Source organism: Lagopus muta, chromosome 16 (genome assembly GCF_023343835.1).
Source record: "Lagopus muta isolate bLagMut1 chromosome 16, bLagMut1 primary, whole genome shotgun sequence".
Classification (NCBI taxonomy): domain Eukaryota; kingdom Metazoa; phylum Chordata; class Aves; order Galliformes; family Phasianidae; genus Lagopus; species Lagopus muta.
In genome coordinates this window covers 1,132,755-1,150,022 of record NC_064448.1, presented here as the reverse complement: position 1 = coordinate 1,150,022, position 17,268 = coordinate 1,132,755, and the positions used below count along the sequence as shown (strand labels likewise).

The following is a 17,268-nucleotide window of genomic DNA, read 5'->3' as shown; positions in this document are numbered from 1 at the left end:
TTCTGGCAATTCTTGATAGTTTATTTTCCCCCAGCCTTACCCAAGCACTGCATGCCTGAAATGAAGAGCCTCTTACCTGAATGGCTGATCGGATCCATTTTTCATGCTAGTCAGATCCCTTTATTACAATATTACTTGTTAACACTTTTTTTTCTGTCAAAGGAAGTCACAATGAAGAAAAAAAAGGAGTCTTACACTGTTAGATTAACCAGAAAAGTTCAAAACTCAGATTTGACCATCTAAAGAATTTCTGAAAGTCAACATCTCTGTAGAGCTCAAGCTGCTGTGATATGAGCTTCCACGTGAATGCTGGTGAAGGTCTGCTGATGTTGGTTTGAAAGCGCATGCAGGTTTCTTTTTCCAGATTTTGATAACTGGTGGAAGCTGGGTTGGATGTTTGTTCAAAGACTGAAATCTTAACTTAAAACCAGATATCTAGAAAGGAATTGTTTTAAGTTTAATGGAGACTTAAAGGTTTAAAGGCTTTTGCATAGTTAATGCCTATTACAGGGGAAATGAGGCAGTTCTGGGTGCCTCTCCATTCAAACACACTGATTTCTGGAGAGACCTATTGCATAAGACTTCAGTTTGTCTTCACCTGAAGGCAGAGTTGAAGCAAGAGGGAATTTGTGTGACAACAAGAAATAAACAGGTAAAGATTAACCTGAAATTAGCTGAAGACTGCATGGAGAGAGATCACTGTAATGGGGGAAGAGCTCTTGTTGCTGAATGTCTGTTGAGGTAACAAACTCTATTCACCAAAGGAAAAATCATCTCAGCAGAAGGAAGCTGAGCCTGTCTCTCCATAAGCAGTGCAAGGGGAAGTGGTGCCCAAGCCTCCAAAAAGGTGCAGTGCAGCTCTGCTGGACTCTGGTGAAGAGTCTGAGGAAGAGGTGTCCAGAGCAGATACTTGATGTGGGGTTTTGAACAGAAATGCTCTCTGAGAACAAAACTAATTAGCTATCCATATGCAGCTTGAGAAATAACTAATCACAATTCAGAACGCAAGTACACTTTCATCCTTTCATCTCAGTCCACTTCTCTGAAGCAGAGGTATGTGCAGTGACAGGTCAGTAGCAGAATGCATATAAACACTTGAAAAGCAAAGTTAATGGCTCACATTGCACCGAAAGTGCAGCGCTCCCATTAAACAGCTAGATCCAGTTCTTGGAAACCTCCCTGGCAGCAGACTGAGGGAAGCAAAGCTTGGAGATAAACTCATGCAGAGGATTGCTTTTTAACAGAGAACTCTTTCAAAATTTCCCACCAGGCGTCAGCAGCTCTTTAAACCATGCTGTCTATTTTGAGTTTTATTTAGATTAACAAATTCCACACCCTCGCATACAAAAGCAGAATAGAGTGAAAACACAAGCTGCCCTAACAGAGCAATATCCAACAAACATTATGCTACTCAGAAATATTTGCTGTACAATCCTCCCCACAAAAGGGACTTGTTCAGCCAAAAGATGTCAGATAGCATCTTGCTGAAAGCAATGGTGCCAGTGGAGCTTGCTTCCAAGTTCATACAGCTGATTTTTTTTCTCTCCATTTGCTTTATGCTAGGAATATCAGCCTTTTATTTCTCTGAAGCTCTGAACATAGGTAATGAGGTAGATGCACTTGAGACGGGGCTGTGTCTGCTGAGGAAGTGGACTCCTGTGAAAATGGAAGATGATGTCGTGTGCAGTAGAACCTGCTGCTTTCTATTTAACAGATACATTCTATTCAACAAGGTTGGCTTGTGAATGCATATTGCTGCCCTTAGTCGTTGGTACTCCATTAGAGCTAATAGAGTTTTTAGAAGTACGTTGTGTGGCAGCGTTCCATTGCTAAGTGAGACCCAGGCTATTTATGGAGTGAAACCCCGATGGTTTTTGAGTGACCCAGCTTCAATCTGACACGTAAACGTGGCAGTAAAGGCATGCAGGTGTCGTGTAGGACTTACTGCCTGAAAAGAACGGGGAAGCTGCACAAGGTGCTTTGCTGTGTGTCTGGGTGAGTGGTGCAGAATATCTGTGGCAAAGCTGGGAACTTGTGTAAGGTAACCGAAGTTCCAGTCCAGTACCTCAGAAACTTACCACTAAATTAAATGAGTGCTGAAATACCTTGTTACTGGTATTGTGGTGTTTCGGTCTCTATTCTCTTCACACCTCCTATATCTTTCTTATTTGCATGTTAAGGTCTGTCCTTTTTCATGGCAGATGCTCTGTCTCCTCCTGTTCCCAGCTTCTGCCGGTATCCCCACAACCTGGATTAAGGTGGTTCTGTCTTTAGCACAGGTAGCTTTTTTCTTGGTGTAAATGTCACTGTGTCAGGAGAATCTGTTACCAGGGCCATCAGTTTTGGTTTGTGTATCAGCAGTGTTGTGTCAGTAGCCAGAGGATACGGAACAGGGTTTTTTCCTAAGCTTTTATTGATGGTGTTACTAGAAAATTGTTTCAAATTAGCTGCAATCTCATAAAAGTACAGCATATAATGTTATGTCCTGCTTGTAAGCAGAGTGGTAGCTAGTGATTTCAGTGAGCAGCATTGGATGGTTTGGTTGTTCAGAGTTTCAGTGGAGCTCTGATTCCCGAATGCTGTAAGTCACCTTCACCTCACTGTATTGAGGCCACCGCAGCTGGGTGGGAGGGGAGCATGTTTGGGGCAGTCATGAATTTGGCTGCCTGTATCTGCCTGTCTTGTCCTTGAAAATGAAGCTGCTCAATGCTACCTTTATAAAAGTAAACAAGTAAGTCTATGGGACAGTTCCTGGAAACTAGGTAATGCGTGAAACTCAGATTTGTAACTGGAGACAAGCAACTCAACCTAATTAGTGCTTCAATCTAAAGACTTATTTTAGCTCGTTATAGATACTCAAGCTGTTTGCAAGTTGCGGGGAGCAGATTTGGTTAGAATATAGCATTACTTTCCTTGGCACTTCTGAAGCCAGTGAAGGATTTTGTGTTTTTTAAATATCAATGACTGTTTCTAGAAGGTTATAAGATACTTGTGACTCAAGAATTTTAGTGTAACTTTTAATGGGATGCATTTTCAAAATCTTTATTTGAAAACTGAAGACACTTTTTAAAGGGTAAAGGAGACAAGTGTCTATCAAGAGGAAGTTTTTATATCATGCTCTAGGATGTGCAACATGTCATGCATGAGGATTAAGAGTTGCACAAAGCAAGTGTGCAAGTTTTACTGGAACTGTTGCACTTTATCACCACTTTGCATCAATTTAAATGACTACAGAAGATAGAGGGCAAATGGAGAGAGTGTATTCAACATAAAGGCTCTAGAGAGCAGAAGGAAGCTGAATAATCTTCTGCTATCTTACAGCTTCATATTAGTAGTTCTCTTATCACACACACTTACAATCCATACCCTGCATATTTCAACTGCAGCTCAGCTGAGCTCTCTGAATGCCACATCCAGGAAAGCCAACTTGCTGGTGTCCCTTTAAAATCAGCTTAAACCTGGCATTGTAATTTACACTACCGTTTGTCCCTATTTAATTTTCTCTGAATCTCCCATTAGTTATACCTGTTCACATCTGTTCTGAATGTATCCCTTCAATTTATTTTTTTATTACTTTCAACGCATAAAAATCTGAACCGGTAACAAATTGTCCAGGTAATAAGTCCCATCCTCCAGCACGCTTGTAGCCAAGGATTTGATGACATTTCCATTATACAGGTGTAGGTAGGAAGGAAGGAAATGGCTTAATACACTGACAACTAAAAGACTTAAAACGCAGAGAAAGTTAAAGGCAGAATAAAACCTAAGTAGGTGTTGGAAGAGACTAGAGAACTTTCTTAAGAGAGTGGTAATAATGCCTTCTAAACAAAAAACTGAGAAGACCTTCAGGGAAAAAAAAGCAAGCCAGATTTAGAGCGTTCTAGATAATAAATCAGTGACTGCTTGAGAAGGTTTGTGGGGAGGCTGCAATGCTCCTGTTGAATCCATAGGTTCACAGAGAGACTTCTCTGGAAGGCGTGTTTAGTGCAGGAAAGGAAAGGCAAGGGAACAACTGAGGTGTGCCCCAGGAAGAAAAGTAATGTTTTGTGTTTTCAGCAGGTAGCAGATAAGGAATCAGACCTTAAACTTTGGAAAAAATTGAGGGCAAAACTGAAGAAACTTTGTTTTATGGGATCTGACAGGCCCTGCAGGACAGCGAGAATTTTGAGTCTTTAATGCCTTGTCTTTGCAGAACGGCTGTATCACCTGTTGTAATGCCCGTCCCTCCTGTGTGCCTCAGCTCCCACCAGGGATTGCAGCACAGCACCACATCCCAGCGTTGTGTCTGCAGTGGAACCAGCACGTGAAACCTGCATGACAGAGGACTTTCTGGAAAACAAGTTCAGCCTTGCTATCTGCGCCTGGCACGTGAGAATGAAAACTGGCTTGCTTGGAGCAAAGGCCTCCCTGCAGTCACTGACAGGTACGCACTTTGTCCTTAAGGAATGAGATGGAAAATCCCAGCGCTGGACGGCTGGAAAAATTCGGTTATTGATAGATGGGGTGAGTGGGATTTGGAGATGCAGAATCGCTGTTGGAAAAGCACCTGGTGACTCTGCTTCAGCAGAGCACACTGGATTATTCATTCTGTGGGAAGGGGAACGTCTTTGCTTTTGAAATTGTGCCTTAGTGAATAATCTGGAACATTATGAAAACAGTGAATTCATCTGTTCATGAATAGTGTGGATATTTTTGCTTTTGTGCCATACCCATCCACAGCAATATTTTTTGTATTAAATACTATGAATCCACTTCACCTGTCAGCACTATTCAAAACACAAAATGCTGCATGAATAGGAAGGATGTTCTGGGATCTCTCAGATGATTACTGTTGCTAGGAAAACCACTTCCTGATACCTTTGTGCTCGGTGTCTGTGTCTCTCTTTGTGTACAGCCTGCGGTGACAGGCAAATTCATATCAAGGCACAGGGAAGAAATAGGAAAAGTTTAGAAATGTTTAAAGAACGCTGCTTAAAGTTAAAAGGCGGATGTCATTGCAAATAATAGTTAAGAGTTATGATTTCTTTCCTATGTGGGATTATTGGTATTAAATTGGAGAGAATTGCAGTGCTGGTTATGCTGTGACTGAACCTGATGCAGACTTGGGTTGCATTAAAGCTGAAAATTGCTAGGGCTTCCAAAATGCAGTTAGTGTATTTTGTATTGTAAAAGCAAAGGCTCTTGGGCCAAAGGGTCACAGACACTGGCTTCTGCTCCCTATTTTCTGCTCAAGAGGTTACTTGTTCTTTTGTTTTAATTAAGTTTGCAAGAGCTAAATGCTTACATTAGCCAGAGGGCTTATATGTGTATAGGTTTGTAATGTTGGGTTTGTCTGTGCGAGCACAGAAATCATAGCATTTAATCTGCTGTGGCTTAATGTGCAGAATGTTTACAAGTGTGAGATAATAAGAGAAACCAATATTCTGGAAGTCATGGTGTGAACAGGAAACCCTGACTTATTTTATTGAAGTCATTGAGGCTCTTATGCCCTATTCTAAGGACAGTGATGTTTTGACTGTTTGAAGCTCACCCTTGAAGCTGTGCTTTCATATTGTGGATTCTAAATTAGGGGGCTGGTATTGATCCCATCTGAAGAAAGCAATGCAATACAGTTGGTGCCAGCCAGGAAAAAGAGTACTTTGCAGATTGCTGCTGTAAGCAGTTGCTTTACTATTACTATTGCTGCCTGAGCAGATTCCCACACCATGAGGTGTGTGAGTGTTGATGCTCCCTGCAGCGTCATCTGGGGACTTACTTGGAGTAAAGCTCAATTGTCTGAGTTGAGATTAGTAAGGATTTAGGATGATATTTTTAAAGGAGTTGGGGTAACTGTAGATAACATCTGTAGCTGGAAAACACACTTAAACCTTCTGCATTTTGATACAAAGCCTTCTTTTCATCTGTTTGATACTTGCTGTCCCAATTGTCTTGATTTTTCAGTAATGAAATTAAAAATCTCATAGAAAAAAGGGTTTTATCTAAACCAGATAGCTCTAAGCAAACTTCTTCCACTGTTCTCAACCAGAACTCAGACATTATTAGAAAATTCTGGCTAATTGTGAGTGGATTTTATCTGCTTTGCCATTGCTTGGTGAGTTGCACATGTGGTTCTTAGCTCCTGCTGAGGCCAGTAAGCTGCAGGTTGGTAGCTGAGCCTGGGGCTGAGCACTTGAAATCGTTCAGCTCAGTAATGTTCTGTGCAGGCCATGGTCAATGATGTGTGAACCCCTCTCAGCCCATCCATGGGAGGGACCAGGAGAGAGTTGGCCTTTTTCTGCCACACCTTTGTTTTTTTGTCTTCAGAAGCTTCTTGTAAAAGCCTGGTGTGCTGAGCAAAACAGCAGCCTCTGCTTGCTCTCACACAGATGTTGTCAGTAATTCTTTCCTTTTGATGGCAAATTTGCTGCTAAGCTGTGCTGAGCTTCATTTCTACCAGCTGAATAAGAAGATGCAGCTGTACAGGATGGATCTGCTACTTGATGGATAGATGAGTTTTTATCTCCTGCAGTAGGCTTGAACTACTCTGAATTTCCTCCCAGAGTAAATCTCTAGTTCTGCTGCCTGCCCTAAGGAGAACAATGGCTCCCACTGGATGCTTTGTCCTATTTTTTCCACTCTCTAGCTGCAACATCCTTTTAATAAACCAGCTCCCAGCCAAGCACTGTCTTTCTCCAACACATTCTAATTCTTTAAAATAGCAGAAAATTTATTCTGTTCTCTTGGGTCCTTAAGTCCACATTTTAAAATTCGAAGAGGGTAAGCAGAGTATCCTTTGCTGTGATACAGCCAAAAGAAAAATATCTTTTTAAAAGGATCTAGCTAAACAGTTTTAATGATTATAGAACACAGTGGCTATTAAAGGGAGAAGTTTGTATGAAATGACTGTGGATGAAATGAAGATTTTCTGGCTTTCCATGTATTTCACTTCCCTTTTTTAAATTATTTATGTTATTTGCTTTACAGTGTAGCGGACTCCTTTGTTCGGTAGAATAGAGGGAACATGTTAAAACATAACTCCTGATTTATTTCTGGTCTCGTGAGGAGGAGCAGGAAGAGGCCAGGTTGGCATTGCAGCTGGCAATGAAGGACAAGTGTGGGGCTGTGTGGTCGGTGCCAGGGGCTGAAATCGGGCCTTGGATTTTTATGCCGTAGCTCAATGGTTTTCTGGGGGTTTTTTCTTAGACTTCTCTGCTTTCCTTCCTCAATGCTTTTTGTTTGTCCTTTGTTCAATTTGACCATTCTTCTTCAAGGTGCCAGAAAAGAACTAAGATGCCATCAGATGATACAACTAGTTTCCTTGGGATGGTCTAATGATGTTGTGATGAAATGACTTTAGTAGACCCTTAGTGTCCTAGAACTTCACGGGCAGAGTGACTGAATTCCGTCCCTTTTCTCCCCTGAGAGCTGGAGTCCCAAATTTTAAATCATTAGATGGTAAATTTACCCCTACCCACCTATTGCTTTTGCTCCCACTTTTCTTTTTTCTGCTAATGAGTCATGATATATAATTACCTTCTGTCTGCATTTAGTGAACATGCCAGTGCAGAAGGATTCAAGGAAAAAAAAAAAAGGAAAAAACTTTAAAAAAAAAAAAAAAGCTTTAAAGAAGACAAGGAAATAAGCAAGCGTTCGAGATTGCTTTGGCTGCAGCTTACCATTCTTGCTTTTGCCAAGTGTAATGAATATTGCTTTTTTTTTTTTTCCTGTGGTATTCTGAAAGAGGATTAAGTAAACTTAGTTATATTATTACATCCCTCTGTATTGTTGTGCATTCATGTAGTTTTTCAGCAGGCCGTCCAGCTTCATGGGGCACAGGAAGGAGGTGGAATGGAGATGGGCTGGTCTCAACCTGAAGCGCCTTGTCTTCAAATCAGTTATTCAGCCTTGCAATGTATGCTAGAATAAGCTGTGCAAAATAGAGCAGTGTGCTCACTTCACACGTGAGAAGGGCTGCCTGTGGGCTGGGGCTCATCTTATCACGGCCCCTTTGCAGTGGTGGCTTTACTTCTGGAAAGGCTGGACTGTTCTTGGCCCTCCGAACCTCAGCCTGCGTGGGGAAATGCGCATCCAAGTCAAGGCACCTCAGAAGCGCCCTAGATGCTGGATCTTTCCTCTTTTCTTTTTTCTTTTCTCCCCTTCTTTTTGCAGTATTTTTTGCTGCGTGCATCTGTGACAGCGAGGGAGGGAAATGTTTGGGGCTGCTTATTAAGTAGTGGGAACCGTAAGTTCATTGTCATTTCAGGAATTTGTTTTTAAGGATTGTTTCTTCTTACTGATGTGGGGGAGAATGTAAAAGCCAGCTCTCTCAGCCACTGCATAATAAATGATTGAATAGCAGAAATTCAATAGGGCTTTTTATGTGAATAAAATGGCAAAGAAAATAACCATTTCTTTGGGATAACTCGTCCATTCATGGATAGCTTCTCTTGGTAAATAAATATCTTGCCACCTGCAACTTTGTGCTGCTAAAGCTGTTGTGTAATTTGCAGTATTTTCTGATAGCTTCTGAAATGAGTTAAGGAGAATGTTGTTTAAAGTAAACAGAAAGAGAAAGAAAAGAAAAACTTACATCAAAGATATCAACATTTCTCCTCTCTGCATGTTTCCCCTGAATATGGAGTTGGCAAACTCTCAAATCACTTTATCATGTTTGAACTTGGAAAAATGTATGATAATACCAGCTGAGCTAATATTTAAAGAGCTCTTCACTTCAGAATTTTATTGTCTCTCTCATTGCTTCTCAAGTCTTCTGACAGACGTGGAGTGCTGTGAACGGCAAAGGCAGCTGGAAGGGGAGGCAGAAAGTTGTTTGCACCTAAGCCTGGATCAGCCGGGTCTGAGATGTCCCCCTTCAGATCTCCCTGTTGTACTTACTGCAGCCATCTCAAGGACTGCTTCGTAGCCAAGTCTCCAGCGTACCACCACACACACTGCCCTGCCAGCCCTCCACCTGTCCAGGATCCCCTGCTGCCTGCAGGAATTTGGTTGCTGTGCTCCGGTTCCAATAGTCACAGCCACAGGCTGGAGCTTGCAGTATCTGGTTAGGATGAAAAGATCTCCCTCACACAGATAAAATTGTAAATCCAAAGAGGATTATTTGTGGTGGTGGTTTATTCCCCTAGCGTTCCATGACCCCATTTTATGATAGGTGTTGTGGTGGTGCCTTCACCTTGCTGCGAAGCTCCCAGGGCTGGAGGAGGGCTGGGGATTGGCACGCTGAGAGGTGGATGTGCAGCAGGTGAGTGGCTGTCAGCACATTGGTGACATGTTTTTTAGGCTGCTTTCTCACTGGCCTCTTGTGTGAGCTGAATTGATAACAGCAAGAAATGGTGGGAAAGAATAATTATTAGAATCTTGGAGGTCCTTGAAGGCCTGAGACATTTAGGAGGTGCTTTGGAAATGCTCCAGGGCTTGCTTGCAATGTGCAATTGAAAGTGTTGCCTTGTGGCTTTGGACTTTTACCTGCCTTTACCCTATTTGTCACCACATCAGACAATCAAATCAGGCTTTGGCAGATGATCTCTGGAGGCATTTCTCCAAAATACTTAAAGGTTAATATATCCTCATAATCAAGTGGGCCAGAGAGATAAGGATGTTTTGGCTTTCCTTCATGCACGGTCTGACCCAGGAAAGTGTTGGGTATTGTCCCTCCCAGCACTTCAATTCATGAGTGCTTTGGCGTGACTTTGGGATCCTTGACCCTTATCAGAACTGAGCTGTGGGTTGATATTTCTAGACGTAAAGTTGATGTGTGCTTAAGGGTTAGCTCAATTAACTGTAGGCAGGACTCTCTCTCTTCTCCTTGCAACTATTCTGTATCTTAATCCCAATTTGTGGGAGTGAAGCCTTAAGTATATAATTTCTTTCCTATTACATTATTTCTTCCAGTACAGGAGGTACCCAGTGTTTGTCATTTAGGAGTGTCATATCATTACATTGCATATTGCAGTGTAATGATGTGAAATGATTAAATGACAAAATGCCAGTTCACTGCCAAAAATTTAAACTAGCTTACTTTTATTTGCAGATGGGAAAGCTATTATTAATTTCTGTATGAGCTTTGCCAGATAAAATAACACAAGCAGGCTGAAGAGAGAGTTGTATTCAAGGCTTTCCTTAATCTGAATACAAATAGTAGGAGTGTGATGTCCTCCTCTAGTCCTCGCTTCAGAGCACGTGTCCAGTGCCACTGGTGTGGATTGCCATCCATTGGCCAGTTCTCCTGTTAAACAGTGACAGTAGATGTCAAAAGGTCTGAGTGCCTGTTTTTGCAAGGGGAAAATACTCAGCTTTAAAGTATGTTTTCTGGGAAAAGCAACACAAGCTGTTTTGTTCAGTATTGTCTCTTGGTTTTAGTATTCAAAAATATTTCTTGCTGGATTAAAGGTAATCTAAGTATGGCACCAAAACTGAGTACGCCTCTGTTCTCAAAAAAGGATGATGGGACCAAAGGCAGGATGGGCAGTTGGAGCAGCTGTCTGTAACTGGAAAGTTCTGTATCCAGGGTGAAAATGGCTAACTTGTTTTCTGCTGCAAAGCCAGGTAAACCTGAAGTATTCATCTGTCTGGCTCTCAGGTTCTGGGGGAGCTATTTGGCTGTTCTCTAGACAACATTGCTCTGATATTCCTTCAGGTTTCACTCAAGGGAAGATTCCTTAGGCTGCTGTGGTGTTGGACAAGTGGCAAAATCTTCTGACTGCATGGTTGTTGGAGGAGAAATGCTCTTGCATTGGGTCATGCAAACCTGCTTTACTCACAAAGGCCCATCTTGGTTGCAAAGTTTCTATTCTTCCTTTTTGCCTGAGGAAAAGATTACTGGGAAATGTGTTGGTTGAAGTTGACACAATGACATTGTTTGCGTGCCTACAGCTACACATGTGCTTGTGCTTTGCTGCACTGGAGCAGTGCAGTGCTTTCCATAGCAAAGATAAGATAATGCAGGCGCTTTATAAATTAAAACTTAACAAACTCACAGAGCATTTTTGGCTGGTACTACACCAAAATCTCGGTTGTTTTAGTTATGTTTTACGGAGTTTTATTTTGCTTGGTTAGTATAATCTGTGCTTGGAGTAAAAGATGAAAAAACAGGCAAATGGTTTGTATTTATATTTTATTAGATTTTCTTCACACGTTGAAAGTCACTTGTCTGTTATAAAAAGTAAGGTAACAGAAACCATCCCAAAACAATAATGACTTTATGGGTTTATAAACAATAGTAGCATGTTTGCCAAGATGGCTAGTAACTGTTTGGACCTGTCTTTTTAGCCTGACATTTTTTCTAAGAAGAGAAAACACAAGAGACAAGTTTCCTCTCCTAGCACGTTGGCAGAAGTACAGAAACCCCATTCTTAATGTGATGGGACTCATAAATGGACAACTATTCAACTAATAAAACTGTCAAATGCACTCATTGTACATGTGGCTAAAAGGTTAGACATTTAAAGGGCATCACCACACTAAATGTACTGCTTTATGTAAGGGCTGACTTCCCATTAATTTATTTACCTAATCAATGAATTGCAGTGCTTATGATAGACTTGGGTTTTGCTTGTTTTCACTAGCCTATTTATAGGAAAATAAGAAAAAGCCCTTATGTTTTTTATTAAGAAGGGAAAAAAACTGTATTACCTTACACAGTAGATTGTTATATTCTGAGTCTTTTTTAAGTCCCTTCTCAACAGTCCCCCAGCACATAAGACTTTCTCTAAAGCCCATATTCAGTCCTAGACCTCGATCTCACTGATGTAATGCTGAAAGATTGGATCTTTAACACTGATGGATTCGCAGATTCATAATGGAGACCTGTAAATTGCTCATGAAAACCACTGACACTGAGCCAGGACCAGGAGTGCAGGTTTCCAAGCGTGCCCTCAGACCCACAGCGCCCGGCTCTGACATCCCCAGCACGGCGGGGCCGCGCAGATCGGCTGCTGCTGCCGCATTCTCATCTGGCCCGGTTTGTCACACGGTGTGGAAGTGCTTTGGTTTTAGACAGGGAGAAGTCGCTGCTAATTTCAGCAGGGTGATCCAGCACCGAGATGAGAATATGCCCCCTCGTCTGTCCTGGGATTTGCTTCTGATAAGTGTCTGCGTCGATCAGTTCACTTTCAATCATACAGGAATAGAAAGTGCTCAATAACTTAAAGAATCAAAGCATGAAGGATGAGCGAGAACCATTAATTCCTCTTGCCTCTTTTTGGTAGAAATGAATGACACTGACTTAAAGAAAATGGGCCATATCTGTCCTTGCCATAATTCTGCCAGTTCTAGTGGATGTACAGCAGAAATAAAGCAGATTCCCTGCCATTAAGGACTAAGCAGAAATAAATGGCTTAACCATTGTTAGCCTTGATTTCTTTCCCAATGCTGAAAACTGTGATGCTTTACAGCCTATTTCACTGCTAAACTCAAAAGGTCAAGAAATAAGTCTATTCCTGTCATCGTTTGAATGTTGTGTCCAATAGAGTATTATGTGAGAAAAAAAATTTTAAAGCAAAGTTTAAGAAAACAAATCCCTCTCCCAAACAGCTTAGTAAACAGTCTCTTATTCTGTACAATCCTACCATTATCCAGCAAGATATCTGCAATCATTTTCTTTTATAGTTAAATCACTTCTGTATAGCTGATGTCTACTGTGATCAAAGCAAAAAGATATTTTATATTGAAATAGTCCTTTTTTCCTCTTTCATTGTCTTTTAATTTCATTCCAAATTTCCATGTGACACACTTTAAAGGAAAAAAAAATGTATTTTAAGAAAGGATTTGGTGACAGTCTGGTTAGTTAACTAACTGCATTATCTGGAGATTGGAAAAGGGTCACCTTAGTAAATGCATTTTTACATACTGCATTTTGGCTGTAAAATGAGAGTAAAACTCATTTTCCTGGTGTCAGCTGGGCAGTCCCTCACTGGCTTCTGAGGCTCTTACAGCATTAGGAGGGCTGTGTTTCACAGGAACCTACACTGCAGGTGTTTACATCTTGCTGTTAGTTCAGGGCCTTAATAGACAGACATTAAGTTTCAGTGGATTTTTTTCTCATGATGTCTGGCCATAACAGGGGAAGAACCTTGATCATAAGCTTTATGAAGGAACGATGTTCCTACTTGTGTTCTGGCCCTGAGTCACTCTTCAGCTATTTTATTCTGATGGATGTTTTCAGTAGCACATAAGAAAGAGTTATTTGGGAGACCTCAGCTGAAGTCTTCCATGGGCTGTGGGTGGGAGCCCTGTGCCCTCCTGCTTCCTCTTCGAGCGGCCTCACAGCACCTGAGTGTGGAGGTCAGGGCTTCCCATAGAACTGGAGCTGTCACCTTTCGGATTCCTTGGGTCTGAAATCCTACAAAAGCCATGAGCTGTGGAGCACTTGTATACGTCATGTCTGCTGTTAGTTTAATGCCTCTTCTGCCACATTTTGTCTGTGCATAGGACTGCTCTTTTCTGGAATTTCTGGTTTATTAGTTTACTTTAGGAAAAGGTGACAAATGGGAGCGTATTCTTCCAAGCCAAACATGTTTAAAAAAAAAAAACAACATTTTTGTAATGCTTCCTGAATATATATGTACACATATATACACATATGTATCTATGCACATAGTTGCTGATGTTTTAATCCCTTTTAAAAAATATGGATGGGGGTCTGATGTTAGCATCCCTAAAGCAGTGCTCAACTTAAAGTAATGCATTATATTTTGAACACTGTATGTTTGACAATACATTTCATGCCTCATTTCCTGCCAGTTGTGAGCTCTAGTAAATGCTCAAAGAGCAAATTCACATTTTTCATGTCAAAAAGCCCTATAGTTTGTTCCCTCTAGGACATCACTAGTTAAATAGATTTCTGTAAGGATGTATGCTGTTCACACTATAATCTGTTGTGACACTAAATCTTAATCCGTCTTCAAATTTCCATTGTTTTTTTATGAAAAGATTATTTCTAAAATATTTTATATATCACATTCATTTTCTTTGCTAAGAATTAATTGCATAAGCAGTGGGTATCTGACCACTATTAAGTCTTCTATCGTAACCCAAAATTAAGAATTTAATGTGGATTATTCATAACATCTATCCAGTTAATTCAAAGTAATTTTTCTTTGCACTAGGCAGAATTTACACTTCCTTGAAATGAGCTTACCTCCTCATGACATCTCAAAAGGAAGCCAACCTGGGTTATCCTGAACGTTTTGTACCCCCCGTCTCACTGCTGTGCAGAAGATCTGAAGGTTTTGCTGTTTCTTGTGACCCAATGGTTGATCCTGCTCCTTCCTGGGCAGCACGTGGCTAACAGGGCTGGGTATGGCAGGAAAATGAGATACAGAGATATTTGGCCCCATGAACAGCAAGTGGGTATGTGGCTCTGCTACTAACCTGGGTAGGCAGAGAATTCTCTTCTTTTATACGTTTTATACAAACTTGTCATCCAAGCAAGTTACTGTGGAAGTCTGGAAGAGTGGAAAATAAGGCCTCATATTTCAGGGTTCTGTCTTGTTAGTTTAAATTAGCTCAGCAAGAAGCTGCCTGGAAGTTTTCTGGCGGTCATAATAAGCTTCTGTGAGAAACACCTATGATGTTAGAACGGCTGGGTTTATTTCATGATTGCTTCTTATTATCACCATATCACTCAGGATGGAGGGGACCTCGGGAGGGCTCTGCTTGGAGTGCCGAGTGCTCAGGGCTCCTCCCAGCGGGGCTGTGGAAACCTCCAGGGACAGAGGTGCCTCGACCTCTCTGGACAGCCTGTTCCTGTGCTTAATTATGCTCAGAGGAAGGAATTTTCCTTGAATCCATTCAGAAAGCTCCCAGTTTCAGTCTGTTTTTTTTCTGTGCGCTTCCCTAAGGAGCCTGGGTCCGTCTTCCTCCCGATGTGCTGGAGAGCTGCTCTCCGTCCTGCAGCATCAATAGTGGCATAGAAATTCACCTGACTGTCATCTCCAGGCAAGTGATGTGTGCAAGGGGAACAGCCAGAGGAGCAGGTCTGAAGGAGAGCAGAGCCCAAATGTAGCCAGGACTGGACATCGACTGGAACTAATGACTGTGTGAGCCTAGAGGAGCCACGGACTACTGAAAAGTGCTGTATGTGTCCTTAAACCACAGGACAGTGCTTGACAAAGATGTGAGCATAACTGGATTAAGAAGGTGTAACTCCTTGAAACTCTTCAGTTTGTGCTGTTACAAAAAAAAGAATTAAGTTCACTGGCAGAAGGGTACCATTGGTTTGAATGTTGGATCCTTGTAAATATTTTGGAGGTGTGCCTTCAGGCTGTCTGTTATTTCATGGGGTGCAGAACGCAGCTAACAAATCTATTGGAAATAGGCTGAAAAAATGGCAGTATTCTCTTACAGTAAAGAAATAACCATAGCTGTAGCAGGATGGAGAAGTCTTTGCTTAAAGCACTTTGCTGATTTTTTTTTTAAACACAAATATGAGCTAGGATAAAGCACATAGCTAAGCAGAAAAGGACCTCTTGGAGTCAGATATTTGTGAATAAAGTGTCGGCTCTAGAAAGGTAATACAAATGATATACAGTCGCTTTGTAGTCGTTGGCTCTTTAATTGAGCAGACTGATGTGTTGCTGGCATAATGGATCTTTGGAGCAGACTGAGAATGAGGTGCTGTTATTTTGTTTCTCAAAGCCACACATTTGAAGTGCAGGTGAATACAAACCATTTAAGAAATAATTGGTCTGACCTAGCACTGGAGTAGCCATTTTAGCAGCAGTAAAAGAGGTGTTACTCAGGTGACAGAAGACAATGAGACAGAGATATATAACAGTGTTTGCTTAGTCTAAAAAATAAAAACAAAGAAGTCAGCCTAATGAAAAAGGGAGGGGGAAGAAAACCTACCGGAGTCATCCTACTTCTTTTGGATCTGCTCTTACAGCCACTGCAGATTCTTCTGCTTCATTAATCAAATTTCAGTACCTTTCCATCAGGAGAGACTTTTTCCGCATTTTTATTTTTTTAAATTCACTACTTTTGTTTCTCCTTTCTATCCCTGCTAGGAAAACCCTTGTCCATGACCCAGCCAGCTCAAATCTGAATCACTGCAGCTTCCTACTTTTCCTTGTCGCAGATTCCTTTTCTGCAGTTCCATCTGAAAGAACAGATCTGAAATGTTCCATATTTTTCTACTCTGACACCCTTTTCTTACACAAAGCTGCTAGTGTTTATATTAAATGCTATAAAACATCTTCCAGCTACAAATGGCTATTTCTGAATTTTCTAATAAAAGGGAGTTTCTGAAGAGCAGACAGACAGTTGCTATTAATGCTTTAAAATCAAAAGGTTGGACCCAGGTGGGTAAAGCTGGTAGAACAAAGCCGGCTGACAGAAGTTGAGCATCTGGCCCCAGGTTCTTCTGTACGGACTTTGAAAGCTCCTGCACCGCTACTTTTTGTAATGCATCCTTTCTGCAGAGCTGTGCATGCAGTCACCTTCTGCTAGGTCAAAGGCTTTTATTCTTTGTCCAAGTGGTGGCTTAAAGAAAACAGAAAGGTTTTCGTCTCCGGTGGGAAGGGGACTTGCCAGGAAAGGACGTTGATTTCGTAGGCACCAAGAAGTCAGGTGTATTTATGAAGGAGGAGTTTGGTAGAAAAAAGGCCCAGTATGTCAGTATGTGAGTGATATCCGTATTTGTCACAGCAAGGATCACTGACTCGGAGACAGAAATAGTCTCATGGAGCAGTGTGCATGTTCTTGGTTGCTCCTCATCAGACAATATCATTTTAGAAATCTGACACTGATGCAGACAGTGCAGTGACTAGGGGAAGGGAGTTCAGTTTAAAGACAAGATGCAATCAAAGCAGCTGCAGTTACAAAGTGGCTCTTGCTGATAATTTTATCCGAAGCATCTGCCTGTGGATGTGGAAGTCTTAAAAAAGAAAGAAAAAAAGAATTGTTTTATGTATAGTCGTCAAGGGTTATGTAATAATTCTACTTACAGAGACATGAACATGAGGCTCACGTTGGTACACCTCGAACCTCAGAGGCACAGGTGCTCAGGCTCATGCATAACGGCTGCTCCGTCCAGTCGGTCTGTCTTTTCGGAATGACATCAAGATGTTTGTTGTTAAATGATGTATTTACTCAGTATTTTCTGGGAGGCTTAGTGGCTCATGCTGCTTCTGTGATCTTGGCCTAATTCATCCCCTCTGCAAGTTCTCACTGGACGACAGGGCCTTAATCTGCAAGCGTTGGCAGGAGCAATCTCTTAGGATGGTATGAGACTTTTTACTTGTTTACCTGTGTTGATGACTGCCTGAAGGCATG

The 17,268-nt window shown here is 41.5% G+C and overlaps 1 long non-coding RNA gene across 1 annotated transcript in view; it reads left to right on the top strand.

The window, feature by feature from the left end:
- The first annotated feature begins 4,202 nt into the window (after positions 1–4,202).
- Positions 4,203–17,268, top strand: part of LOC125701254 (uncharacterized) — a 110,033-nt gene continuing 96,967 nt past the window's right edge. Inside the window, exon 1 of the long non-coding RNA XR_007380185.1 lies at positions 4,203–4,423. This is a non-coding gene — a long non-coding RNA (uncharacterized LOC125701254). The remainder of the gene's footprint in view (positions 4,424–17,268) is intronic.